General features: G+C 36.7%; 1 long non-coding RNA gene across 1 annotated transcript; it reads left to right on the top strand.

The window, feature by feature from the left end:
* The first annotated feature begins 10,487 nt into the window (after nt 1–10,487).
* Nucleotides 10,488–11,606, top strand: LOC135197615 (uncharacterized). The gene is made up of 2 exons (XR_010310637.1): nt 10,488–10,551; nt 10,749–11,606. It is a non-coding gene; the product is annotated as an uncharacterized LOC135197615 (long non-coding RNA).
* The last annotated feature ends 375 nt before the right edge of the window (nt 11,607–11,981 follow it).

Raw genomic sequence — 11,981 nt, 5'->3', positions numbered from 1 at the left:
AGGAAATTTCCTCAGAGGTCTCTAACGACTGAAAATTTCTCTTCAAATGGCTTCCGCACTCCGTTGGAGGCAAACGCTGACATAAAACTGAGCCTGAAGTAGGCAGAGGATCGTAATGGAAATAATTATTATCAGGCAGAAAGCGGCGAGAGGGGCTCAGTTTGCACTGGTGAGGTTCAGTTGATAATAATAGGGAGTTTTCTGGTCAAAACAAGTCATGTTATTCATTTCAATTGTACGTAACAAATCTTCCAGAAGAGAAAGCTTCTATCAACTACCTTAGCAGAAAGCACATGCCTTGCTGTGACCATGAAAGACAGGCCACGAGAGTCTCTCTCTCTCTCTCTCTCTCTCTCTCTCTCTCTCTCTCTCTCTCTCTCTCTATATATATATATATATATATATATATATATATATATAATATATATATGATATATATATATATATAATATATATCCCTGTCGACTGGGTGAAACATTGATTTTTACTCCCGTCTTAGCTATTGATAACTTCTACATAAGAAAAAGAAGAGTTGAAGGTAACAGACAATAATCAGGCCATCAACTCAATAACTTGATGATGCAACAAGGCTCGCAGAATAGGCTTCAATCACACGTACAACTGAACTCTTATATCCAGCTTAATCCAGTATCTATCATCTCTATGAACTGGGAATTGGAACATTTATCAAATGTCGTTTCTAAGGACGGGCTGTCTGAAATCCGTGTTAATCAATAACTTTAATTCCTTCTAGTTTGTAGGACGGTTTAATTATTATGACCACACACACAGAGAGAGAGAGAGAGAGAGAGAGAGAGAGAGAGAGAGAGTCAAGGTTATCTTGACGCTTCATATTTTAGCATCAATCGTGGGCGATTTGTCGGCTAAGGGGAGAAACACAACCCTTCAAGGACTAACCAGAGGGTTTGATGTTTAATTGCTCTTGAGAACTGCCCATTCGTTTAACTACATACAGAGGAAATATCACATCCAGTCACATCCCATTCTTTCTTTGCCTAACCGCCAACACTGATTACAACGAATCTTTCTTTCTCTTGAAAAACGCGAGGTGAGGCACTCTGTCTATAATGAGGATTTTATTCTTGTTGTAAACCACTAACGCGCAGCCTCCCATAACCTTCTCCTCCTTTCTACAACCCAGCTGTCAAAGGACGTTCCATCTCACATCTCTTTCTGCAAGAAGTACTCCTGTTTGGTTTCATGGGAAGTATTTGTTAATGATGCCATAACGATTCCATTAATCCGAACAATCTTCGTCCGTATTTTGCTATTACTTTATGCTTTTCATAACTGTACACCAAATCTTTCCAACACTGCCTCTTTTTTTTCAGCTACTATCCTTTTTTGCCGCGTGTAGCTTCAGGTTCCTAAGGTCAGTGAGTTTTTGTTCTCCCGCTCTGCTGTACCATTTTCTCCTCCTACCCTGGTTTTAATTGCTTCTTCTCCTCAGCCATCTGTTCAAGAGAGTGAACATACCAGTCATTGTCAAACTATATATACCGGTTTGTTATGTATCAAAAGAGGCAAACACTTTGAAGGAAGAATTTATTGAACCAAGAGAAAATCTGATATCCTACTTACACACAAACTTGAGAATTTTGGGCTCATGCTAATATTGCTATAATTTTCTGGAAGTCCAACCTTCCTGCTCTAATTTTCCATCGATTACTTCTTTCACAAATTCTGTAGCCTCTGATCCGCTTACCCTATCCATCACAAACATTCTCTGCTCGTGCTCAAGGACTTTGCAAACAAAGATACATCTTATGTTGTACGACCTTTTTTGCCTACTCTTCAAGCCCCACAATTATTATTGTTCATCTTGGAAAATGTACTAATATACCCTTCACATCACTGTTTTATTCCTTAACTTCTAGCCCACTGAAGTATTCAAAACGTCATGAAACTAACCCTCTTGAGCATTTTGAATTCCATTTTATTTGTCAGTTGAGTTCTGCAGGATTAGATTAAGACACCGAAACTAGATTCAACCGTTTCTTAAGACAGCCAACAGGAGAGATTCGGAAGACATAGAAGGAAGACAGTGTCAGTAATTCTGAGGAGCGATAAGTTTATAATGAGGTAGTGGCCTTACATGTTTGCTGACCATGGCCATAACCAGACATCAGCGACAACGAGTCGCAATATTCATGAATAAGAATAAACTTGAGTAAAGAATCGAGTCATTCTTCTGCTACATTCTAATTTATCTCATTTTCAAAAAGCCGTGCATCACGATTAAGAAAGTGTCTCGGACAAGGAAGAGCGATACTTGATACGGTCCACTGCTCTTAAGAAAGATTCCCTGTCTGTCTACGTAATCCTCCTCACGTAGCTGAATTCTCTCTCTCTCTCTCTCTCTCTCTCTCTCTCTCTCTCTCTCTCTCTCTCTCTCTCCTGAATGGCTTATATCACTAGGTGGGGCCCGATTAGGCGAGACTATCCTTTAATGTTATAGTTACATCCACTTTACTTTTCCATTCAGTGATTCTTCTTGGTGTATGTGAGATTCATCTATCTTCTATGCTTCTGTTTGGTTTAGATAAAGCCGCCCGTCAGTAACGGGAAGGTGTCCTAGGGATTACAGGCCTTGAGTGCCATTCTGGATTTCAACGAGACAATCTTCATGCTATGAACGCTTTCCTTTTATTGTGATTCAAGCCACTAAGTTTCATAAGTAACTGTTTTTTAATTCAGATTCTGACTTATTGCACTCTGTAATCACATGCCTTTCTTCCAGCAGATGTTTATGCTTACAGGGATGTTTTTAAAAGTTGCCCTTCGTAGTTTAGGTATCATCTAAAGTTTGTAAGCAGACGCACAAACACACACATACGCAAGCATATATATATATATATATATATATATATATATATATATATATATATATATATATATATATATATATATAAATAATAAAGAGGCCATTGGACCTATCAGCTCATGGCTCATGGACGTTGTTGGAATATTCTGAAAACCTTAAATAATGATAAAAGTGAAAAGCGAAAGTTCAAATGAATTCTTTAGCAAAACGTGAAATCAATTTTGAAAAGGTACAGTGGGTTAGAAAATGAATGCTTTTTGCAGCACTGAATTTGACCACAACCTGAGCGGACAGAAGAAAAAATAGAAATTTAAGATTAAGAGAAAAAAATAAAATTTAAATTTATGTGCAAGCAGAGCAGTGCTGGGAGTAACTTATGAAGTAATATGAAGGGATGGATCTCAAGCTAAATTATGAATGGGGGGTTAAAGGGAAAAGTTCAGATTCACTGATATTGGTAATAAACTGAGTAGGTAAGAAAACAGAAACCCTAGTTCTCCACTGTATAGGTTCAAGGCGAAAATGATGAACCATCAACAACTGGTCCGCAGCATCCAGACAAAATTCTAAAAATAAATTTACAGGGAAGCAGTAAATCACTGAACAGGAAGGAAGATGGGTACTTATACCAGACTGCCAAATGCCTTAAGAGATTTCAACAGACAATAAAAATTCTCTGCACCCTACAGTTAATCTAAAACAAGAGTTGGAGCCAAGATTCATAAAAAAGGAAGAGGAAAGAAGGACGCAGATATTGAGAAGTAAGCAAAGCGCAAGGACAAGTTCATTAGCAACTTCATCAAGACACAAAGATGTACTGTCGGCCAAAAAACTCGTGGCAGAGTTTCATAATTTTTCGTTCACCTGCCTGACGCACGATTCATGCCTTATTTATCGATTTTTCTTTTCAAAGATGGAAGAAATCCTATGTAATGACGTTAAAAACAGTCACTGATATCTTTAGAACATTATGTTATGTTATTGTGTAAAACTATTTTCCATATAGCAAAATTGACGTGAACGAAACGAAGTGATAAAAAACGTCATATCACAACCATAGATATACATTACCAAATAGATAGGAGACACTTATCACTAGTAGTATCGCATAAACGTAGTCCTTAAATTATCATTTCAATATTAAGTTGAAGGTAGTTGAACTATTCCATTTGTTAAATTTTACAGAAAACATCGGAATCTCACAAAATGCTATCAAATTTAAAAACAAAAAGAAAAAATTAACGATATCCTAACAGTGTGAACCAGGCGACCTCACTCTATGCTTTTGATGTTGTGTGCACGGGAATCTAATGTCAATGTGTCATTTATTGGTCTAAGAAACATCCCTCGATGAGCGAGAGACAATTATTGCACTGCATTCGGTGCAGGTTCCTGTTGGAGAGATATCAAGAAAGCTTAATATACCGGAGAGAATCATACATAGATAAATCAAATTGTTTAAAGAACGGCAAAATTTAGAACATGGGCCTAGAGGTGGACCACCTCAAAGCACCACAAGAGATCAAGCCAATACAGTAGTGTAAACGTTGCTGAGCAACCTTCATTTGTGAATTCTGAATTCTAGTGCATCGTCACGACATTGCTGAACCAGGAATCATGACTAGCTCTACGCTTATGACTGGTGTCTGATGAATACTTTAGATGGAGAGGAAGAGATTTTTAAATCTACGCTTGAAGGTGTCTAATGAATAAGTCTAATGAGTAAGCAAACGTATCTTTGATGGATGAGAGATTCAATTAGGCTTATTTTTTTTGTTTTGTTTTTTTATAGGTGGCCAGTGAATACCACGGATAGGGAGGGAAACAGTTTCAATGATGCATGCCTTTTTTTTCCTCCAAAACCTAAAGAATACATTTTATTGGGAGATACTTTATTAACATCGGCCTAATCCTCCATCACTCCTATACGCCACCTCCGCTCTCTTCTACATGTCAGGCGACTCGAGCCGACTTCTCACCACGAACTCCATCGCTCGAAAGCATCAGTAATGATAACGGTTATTTTAAAATTCCCCGCACCGACAACGGACGCCTTAAAATGCATGTTTATAAAATATTTTCTGTTCAAAGAAACTTTATCTTTCATTCCCCAAAATATGTGCAAACACTCGTGTTACACCCTGCAGCCGTCAAAGAGCAACCCTTGATTAAAGCAGTCTTGAAAAAAAATAATAATAATGAAATAGACTTAAACGAGAATGCCACCTTTGATATTTCTTTATCCTTTCAGGCTACTTATAATATGCTTATAGTAGTAGGTCGAGGTATACATGTGAACTAATTTGAATTAATTTCTAGTTAGTAGAAATGAATAATACAGAAAGATCAACCTAAGAAAGCTTTAACGAAAGTAAGCCTTTCTTAATGTATTCGTCAGTTTTGACTCCCACAGCTTTCCAACGTGTCCAAATGAAACAGGATGATATGCAAGGAATTCGATAAAAAAAAAATAAGACAATTATATTCGTTTTATTTTTTTTTTATAGCTAGGTCTGAGTTAATTATGTTACGCAATTATGAAAAGGATAAGAAGAAAGGCGAACATGGCTAATAAAACAAGAATAACGGGAATAATCAAATAAAGCAGATTAATATATATATATATATATATATATATATATATATATAATAATATATATATATATATATATCGTCGATGTAAATATTCCTTTATATTACGTATCCGAGGGAGTATACTGCTGAAAACTGAAATAGACCTAGGCTAATCATGGTTGTGAAAATCAGAAGTCCAATTTAGGCCCACTAAATATGTCATGCAAATTATTTTATTAATCAAAGGACAAAATTAGTTTAATTAACATCGATTTCAAAGAATGTTAACGCCTTGATGTATTGTTTATCGGCTGTAGGAGACAAAATGACAACACCCCAGTGCAGTACGATACGTTGAGTCAAAACTCGAGCGGCAGCAAAGTCAACTTCAAAATGCTTTGGTATGCTGTCACGAAGCTAGAGTTGAGAATAAAATTAGAAATCGTGGACCCATCGGTATATATTTTCCTTACTTTGCAAAATAATTATCTTTAATACGTTGAATAAGTCTACTCTATTCTAATGTAATTTATTTCAAGTATAGCACCTTTGAAAGGAAATGTTATTTATTGTTAAGTAAATAATCTGGCACCTGCATATGGCAATATTTCCATAACGAACAATGAATTGAGAAACTACGCCAATTCTTCGTTGGCCGTCTGTACATTCCAGATAAAATGCCTCGATCATCTTCAAGAATCCAAGGAAGAGCAAAGGACTGGAGACTGGATGAGTCTGAGATTTGTGGCATTTGAATCTCGGAATAAATATTAGTTGAGTAATAGTGGGAGGTAAGAGTGTAGTATTTCACAAGGAGATCGAGCCATGGATCCATTAGGATGGCTAAGGGGGGGAAAGGCGGTAGTTCTGAAAGTTGCATCTTTTTTAAATAACCATTATTTACTCAACAGCACACGATATCGCAGTATCATATATCCCCTTGGTACTCGAAACTCACTGAAATACGGAGTTACAGCCATTTCTCTCTCTTCTCTTTCTCTCTCTCTCTCTCTCTCTCTCTCTCTCACACACACACACACACACAAAGAGGGATGACTTATGTATTCAATATCTCGACCGCCTGGCTCAGAAGCAAGAGCCATCAAAATCAGTGGTTTTGTGGAAAGACTTTCAATCGGAATGGGGCGATATATTCAATAACGACTAGTGTATATATATATAATATATATATATATATATTATATATATATATATATATATATATATATATATATATATATATATATATATATATATAATATATATAACAATGAACAAATACCCACCCACCCACACAAACACGATATATATATATATATAATATATATATATATATCTATATATATATATATATATATATATATATAAATATGTTTATATGTGTATCTTTTTCCATGCGGCTGAACCTAAACCGGTGGAATTCGATGAACGAAATGCAATTTCAAGGGGAATTTACAGCTTGGCCGTTCGTGGCCTCCTAGAACAAAGTTTTGAGGCTGTCAGGTAAGAACTGCGAATTAATAAAATGCGAGTTTGAAGCCTTAGGATATTAAAATGGGTTTTTGGTATATAATAATCTGAACTGCTCTGAAATACTAGTAAATAATGTAAATGAATGAAGAGACAAAACAGACCAACGGCAAGCTTAAAGAGACAATTTGTAGTTGACAACAGTTGATTCGACATATAAAAACAACGAAAGGACAACGAATTGTTATAAGAATGAATAGCAAAATAAAAAGGGGGGGGCGGGGTTGGCAATATCAAACCATTTTTTTCAGTCACAGCAAACATACTAGAGCCGCCTCACCTAAAATGGACAAGGGGCCATTATTCCTCCAAGGGCAGCCTGACCTGTCAAGAGACAGCTATTTAGGAAAGACGTTATCTTCGCGGCGCAAGAGTGTAAGTAGTGGTGCTGAGGTTCCGAGATGGAGGGACGAGGTTCTTCCCTGTCTATCAAGCCAGTAATAAATCCGATAAAGCAGGAAATACGACTGGATACTTTTATTAGCGCATCCCTAATGCCGCTTCTTTTTTTATTTGTTTATTACAATAGCGTATGCACGAGTTTTATATAATATCCTGGAAAGGATAAATAAAATTAAAACGTCTGGAATTTTTCTTTAATTTTAATCTATCCTTTTCATAAGACTGTAACAAATAACCTCAGACGTCAGTTACTGAAATCAGTTTCAAAGGCCGAAATAAGCTATAAGCATAACTAAATACGCATTTCTGCCTGCAGGAATGATCTTATATTACATATATATATATATATATATATATATATATAGTATATATATATATTATATAAACAGACAAATGTTAACTGTGTCATATATATATATCAGTCTCTGCAGATTCTTTCCGGTACTTTTATTCTAAATTATATAAATCTAAGCTAATGATTATTTTTTCCTTTTTTCGATACCGACACTCCCCAAAATAAAAGCACTAAAGGATACTACATACCCATTCTTTTGCATTCCCACTGATGGGGCTTTAGTGACGAGAGAGAGAGAGAGAGAGAGAGAGAGAGAGAGAGAGAGAGAGACGAGTAACTTGACTGGAATGCAGGAAGTCCAGGCACTTGGAAATCGATCTAGGAAGCGGGAGGACAAGTCGGGCTTTAGCCAGGACGACGAAGAAGCAATGAGTAAGGCGTTTTAAATGTCACAACGACTTGGTTTCTGGCTTTTCATGAAAGGATACAGGCGGTTATTTTCAAGTTCATATCGTTGGGTAATTACTTGATTTACAGTGTACGTGTTTGCTTGCCAAAGCGTGTTTTACGAAGGGCATTTAATATACACGAGTTTGCGCGTGGTCAATCAGTACGTCCACACACAAAAACACGTGAGTGAAAGCAAAACAGCCTTCATTCCTCCTTGATCCACAACATAAGCCACAAAATACAACCGAATTATCAATACGCGTGGCATTCCCTTGACGTTAAGAAAAGCAAATGGTTTTTTGAAGCTGATTATCATTCCGATTGGTAGCTGCTGCCTCTCAGGGACTTGAGACCAAAGCAATAGAAGAAAACCCTTATGTTCATCAACTAGGAACCAATAGGCACAAAACGACTTCATTTTAGCAACATTTTCTGCTGATAAGAATTGATGGTTCAATATGCTGCTATAAACAAAAACTAACAATTTACGACGACATGAAAAAGAATCTTCTAACGGATAGATTTTTCAAGAATGAATCGGTGCTGATGATATTAAATGCGCCTTATAAAAAAACTAAAGGAAAAATTTTTTAGTGTGGGAACGATTGAGTCCTCTAGAGAGCGAATATCGAACAGGTCAAGCATCCACAATGACCTGATGTGCTAGAAACTTCCCTTTAATTTAGATCGAAGTAAATACAACCTCGAATGGTAGTTCAGTAAGGTAGTCTTTGACCACGGACTGAATGTTAAGAAATGTCTTTTCTTTCCATCTCTTTTGGGATAATATATTATGTCTGTAATGTTATGCTTATCTGAACACCTTAGACTTGCAATCTGAATATGGTAATAGTGTTTACTGTTTGAAAAGATATATATATATATATATATATATATATATATTATATATATATATATATATATATATATATATATATATATATATATATATATCAGAGAAGCACAGTTGTTAAGACTCAGACCACCAAGGGCACATCCTCATCACTATTATTATGCCTCTTTTGATGTGGGCAATTGCTGAAATACCCAGCATGTGCGTGTGCGTGTGTATGTGTATGTGTGTATGTGTGTGTGTGGACCTACCTCATACTGTAAAAAGCGGCATTATTGTCTACAAACAGGAAAACATGATGAAATCCTGAGAGAAGACGGGTGAATGGGTACAATCACTTGAAAATCCATTAGACCATTATTAACCTACGCAGTGAATTACATAATTAGTTGTTAGACGACTGTGGCTGTCGCAACGGGGATTTAAAAAATCATAAGGCCTGCAACCTCATTCCATAAGACTTGAGCAAAAACCCATAGGTTTAACACCTTGATTAAACCACCCCCACAAACTATATATATATATATATATATTATTAATATTTACAGACAATATATAAGTATATAGAATATAATACAGAGAGAGAGAGAGAGAGAGAGAGAGAGAGAGAGAGAGAGAGCATGTATAGTATACCGTGTAAACGACATGAGCATATTAAAGAGTCAGATATTCAATAAATCTAACGCCAATTCCTATTTTTATGCATGATGGAAAAAAAATTAATAATAATAAGGCACTGGGGGCCTGGTTCTTCATCATCTGTGATAGCGGTCAAGATCAAACGAAGTCGCGGGTAAAATCATCGGAACTCCTTTAGAAGAAAACGTTTCCGCTCTCGGTCGAATACGACGCTCAAAACGTTTCCAAATGTCATTCCTGACTGCCCTTCAGATATATAACACAGTAATAGTCGTGCTAATGTCGACCTGAAGGTACAGACATCCACATTTGCGTAAGTTTTGCACTTGACATTTGCAGCAAATGGCTGGAAGAAATCCGTGAACGGCAAAAATCCTTGAATGTCGATGAGCCGACCTTTCAGCAGTTTTCTATTTTCTCATGGTAACAAAATAAAGCGGAGAAAGCTTTTTAGTTGCTATACGATAATTATACAGATCAAAGAATATGTTTCTGTCATTATGCTTTCATATTTTTCAATGAGTGAATTTTTTTATCAACACTCCTTTAGTTAGTTCTTAATACTCAATAAATTTCATTATATGCTTCATTTACCACACAGACAGATGTATACATACATACATATTTACTTATTACGTATAAGTATATCATATATATATATATATATATATATATATATATATATATATATATATATATATATACACACACACACACACGTATATCCGGAGGCTGATACGTAAGAGAATGGCTACGCCAAGCATGATCTGTTAACCTCTAAATTAAAATCTCTATTTAAACACGTCCTGAAAATTGGAATCTTGTTTTTGTAAAATTGACTAAACAAAGAGTAAATGGCAACTCGTATGCAACGTGTATATATTGAGCCACTCCAACTTCCTGGGTATCAAACTGACCGTGGTATCCCGTCTGTTATTTCCTCCCATCCACTTTTCTGTAAAGGTACTGTCAATTTTATCTTTAGTTACAGAATCACAGATTGTACAAGTATGTATGTCTGCATGTATGTACATTTGTATATTATACCGCTTACACATTTATTTCCCCCATTATTAACGATTTCAATAAGATCATTACACTATTATAAAAAAAAATTTTATGAAGCAATATAACATTTACTGGAATATTTTGTCTTGCAGGGTTGCATCGCCCCTTTACCCTCCACCACCGATGAACCTCTACAGTTCTTTCGTTACCCTCCTGGTCGTCATCGTCACCGTCATTTGCAGCATCACCGCATCTCCTGTCGTGATCGAGGGTCCACCGGGAAGAAAGTCGAGCGCGAGGAAGTCCGATCGCATTGGCAACAGGATCATCCCTGACCCATACGCCCTGGTGGCCCACCCAGAAATCAATCCTGTCTTCCCCGCGGAACCTCTGTTCATCTAATTTTCCCTCCGACGATGGCTCTCTTCTTGGCTTTCTCCCTCCTCGCCACTGACAAAGGGCGAAAGGGGGGATGGGGTCCTCTAAAGGAGTAAGCGAAACTTGAAATACTGGACTGGACTGTTCATGGCGGAAACGTACTGAGATCTCATTCCCGTCGCTGAAGCCACGCTGGAATTGGAGGGACGCTCTTCGCCTCTTGTCTTGTTCCAGCTACGAGATCGGACGATACTTGGCGTGTCCGTCCCTTCAAGGTCATCGGTCTCAGGTGTTCGTCGGCAAATGAAAACCTGCCACTCGCTTCGTTGCCACGGATAGGTGACCTTGGGCTATTCAACGCCATGGACTTGTAATTATCATTTTGGTTTTTTGTGGTGTGACGATTGCAGAGACGTAGGGATGGTTATTCCTTCGTCTGGCTTGTTTCTCTATGATTCTGTTTCAGTACGTCAACTTTTTCATGTTCGTATTCATTCAGAAGGCATCTCAAATGCTGTTATTCAGCTACGATAATAGAAAAATATATTTATTTTCTAAGCTTTAATTAAGTACTGCATCTGGTAACATTACTGATGTAAATAGTTTTTTTCAAATAAAATTTAAAAAATAGAGCTGTAACTCTAATTACCACAGGATTGGGAAAGTGCCCCAAACCTCATTGTTGTTTATCAAATCACTTCCATTTATTCGTACGTTCTGTCTATTGACGAACCATTTAATAATCATTTTAAGCAAGGCGTCATACACTGGACACGAAATGCAATACGTGACAGGAAAAGCCTAAAAAGCATCGTCTTTGCAGAAAATTTATCTACCTGGTGTTTATCATTTGCCCTGAATCTGGCAATTTCGCTAATGTTTCCTTCTACTTTTTTTTTATTTCATAACAAAATAAACAGCAGTTTTCCTATTGCATACTAATCTATCTGTAAACAGGTTGCGGTGGCTTCTCCTACCATAAAAAAATTGAAATAAAAAGAAATTCA

This window comes from Macrobrachium nipponense, chromosome 21, assembly GCF_015104395.2.
Source record: "Macrobrachium nipponense isolate FS-2020 chromosome 21, ASM1510439v2, whole genome shotgun sequence".
NCBI classification, from domain to species: Eukaryota; Metazoa; Arthropoda; class Malacostraca; order Decapoda; family Palaemonidae; genus Macrobrachium; species Macrobrachium nipponense.
Note: the sequence above shows the minus strand (reverse complement) of the source record. Positions and strands in the feature narration are given on the sequence as shown.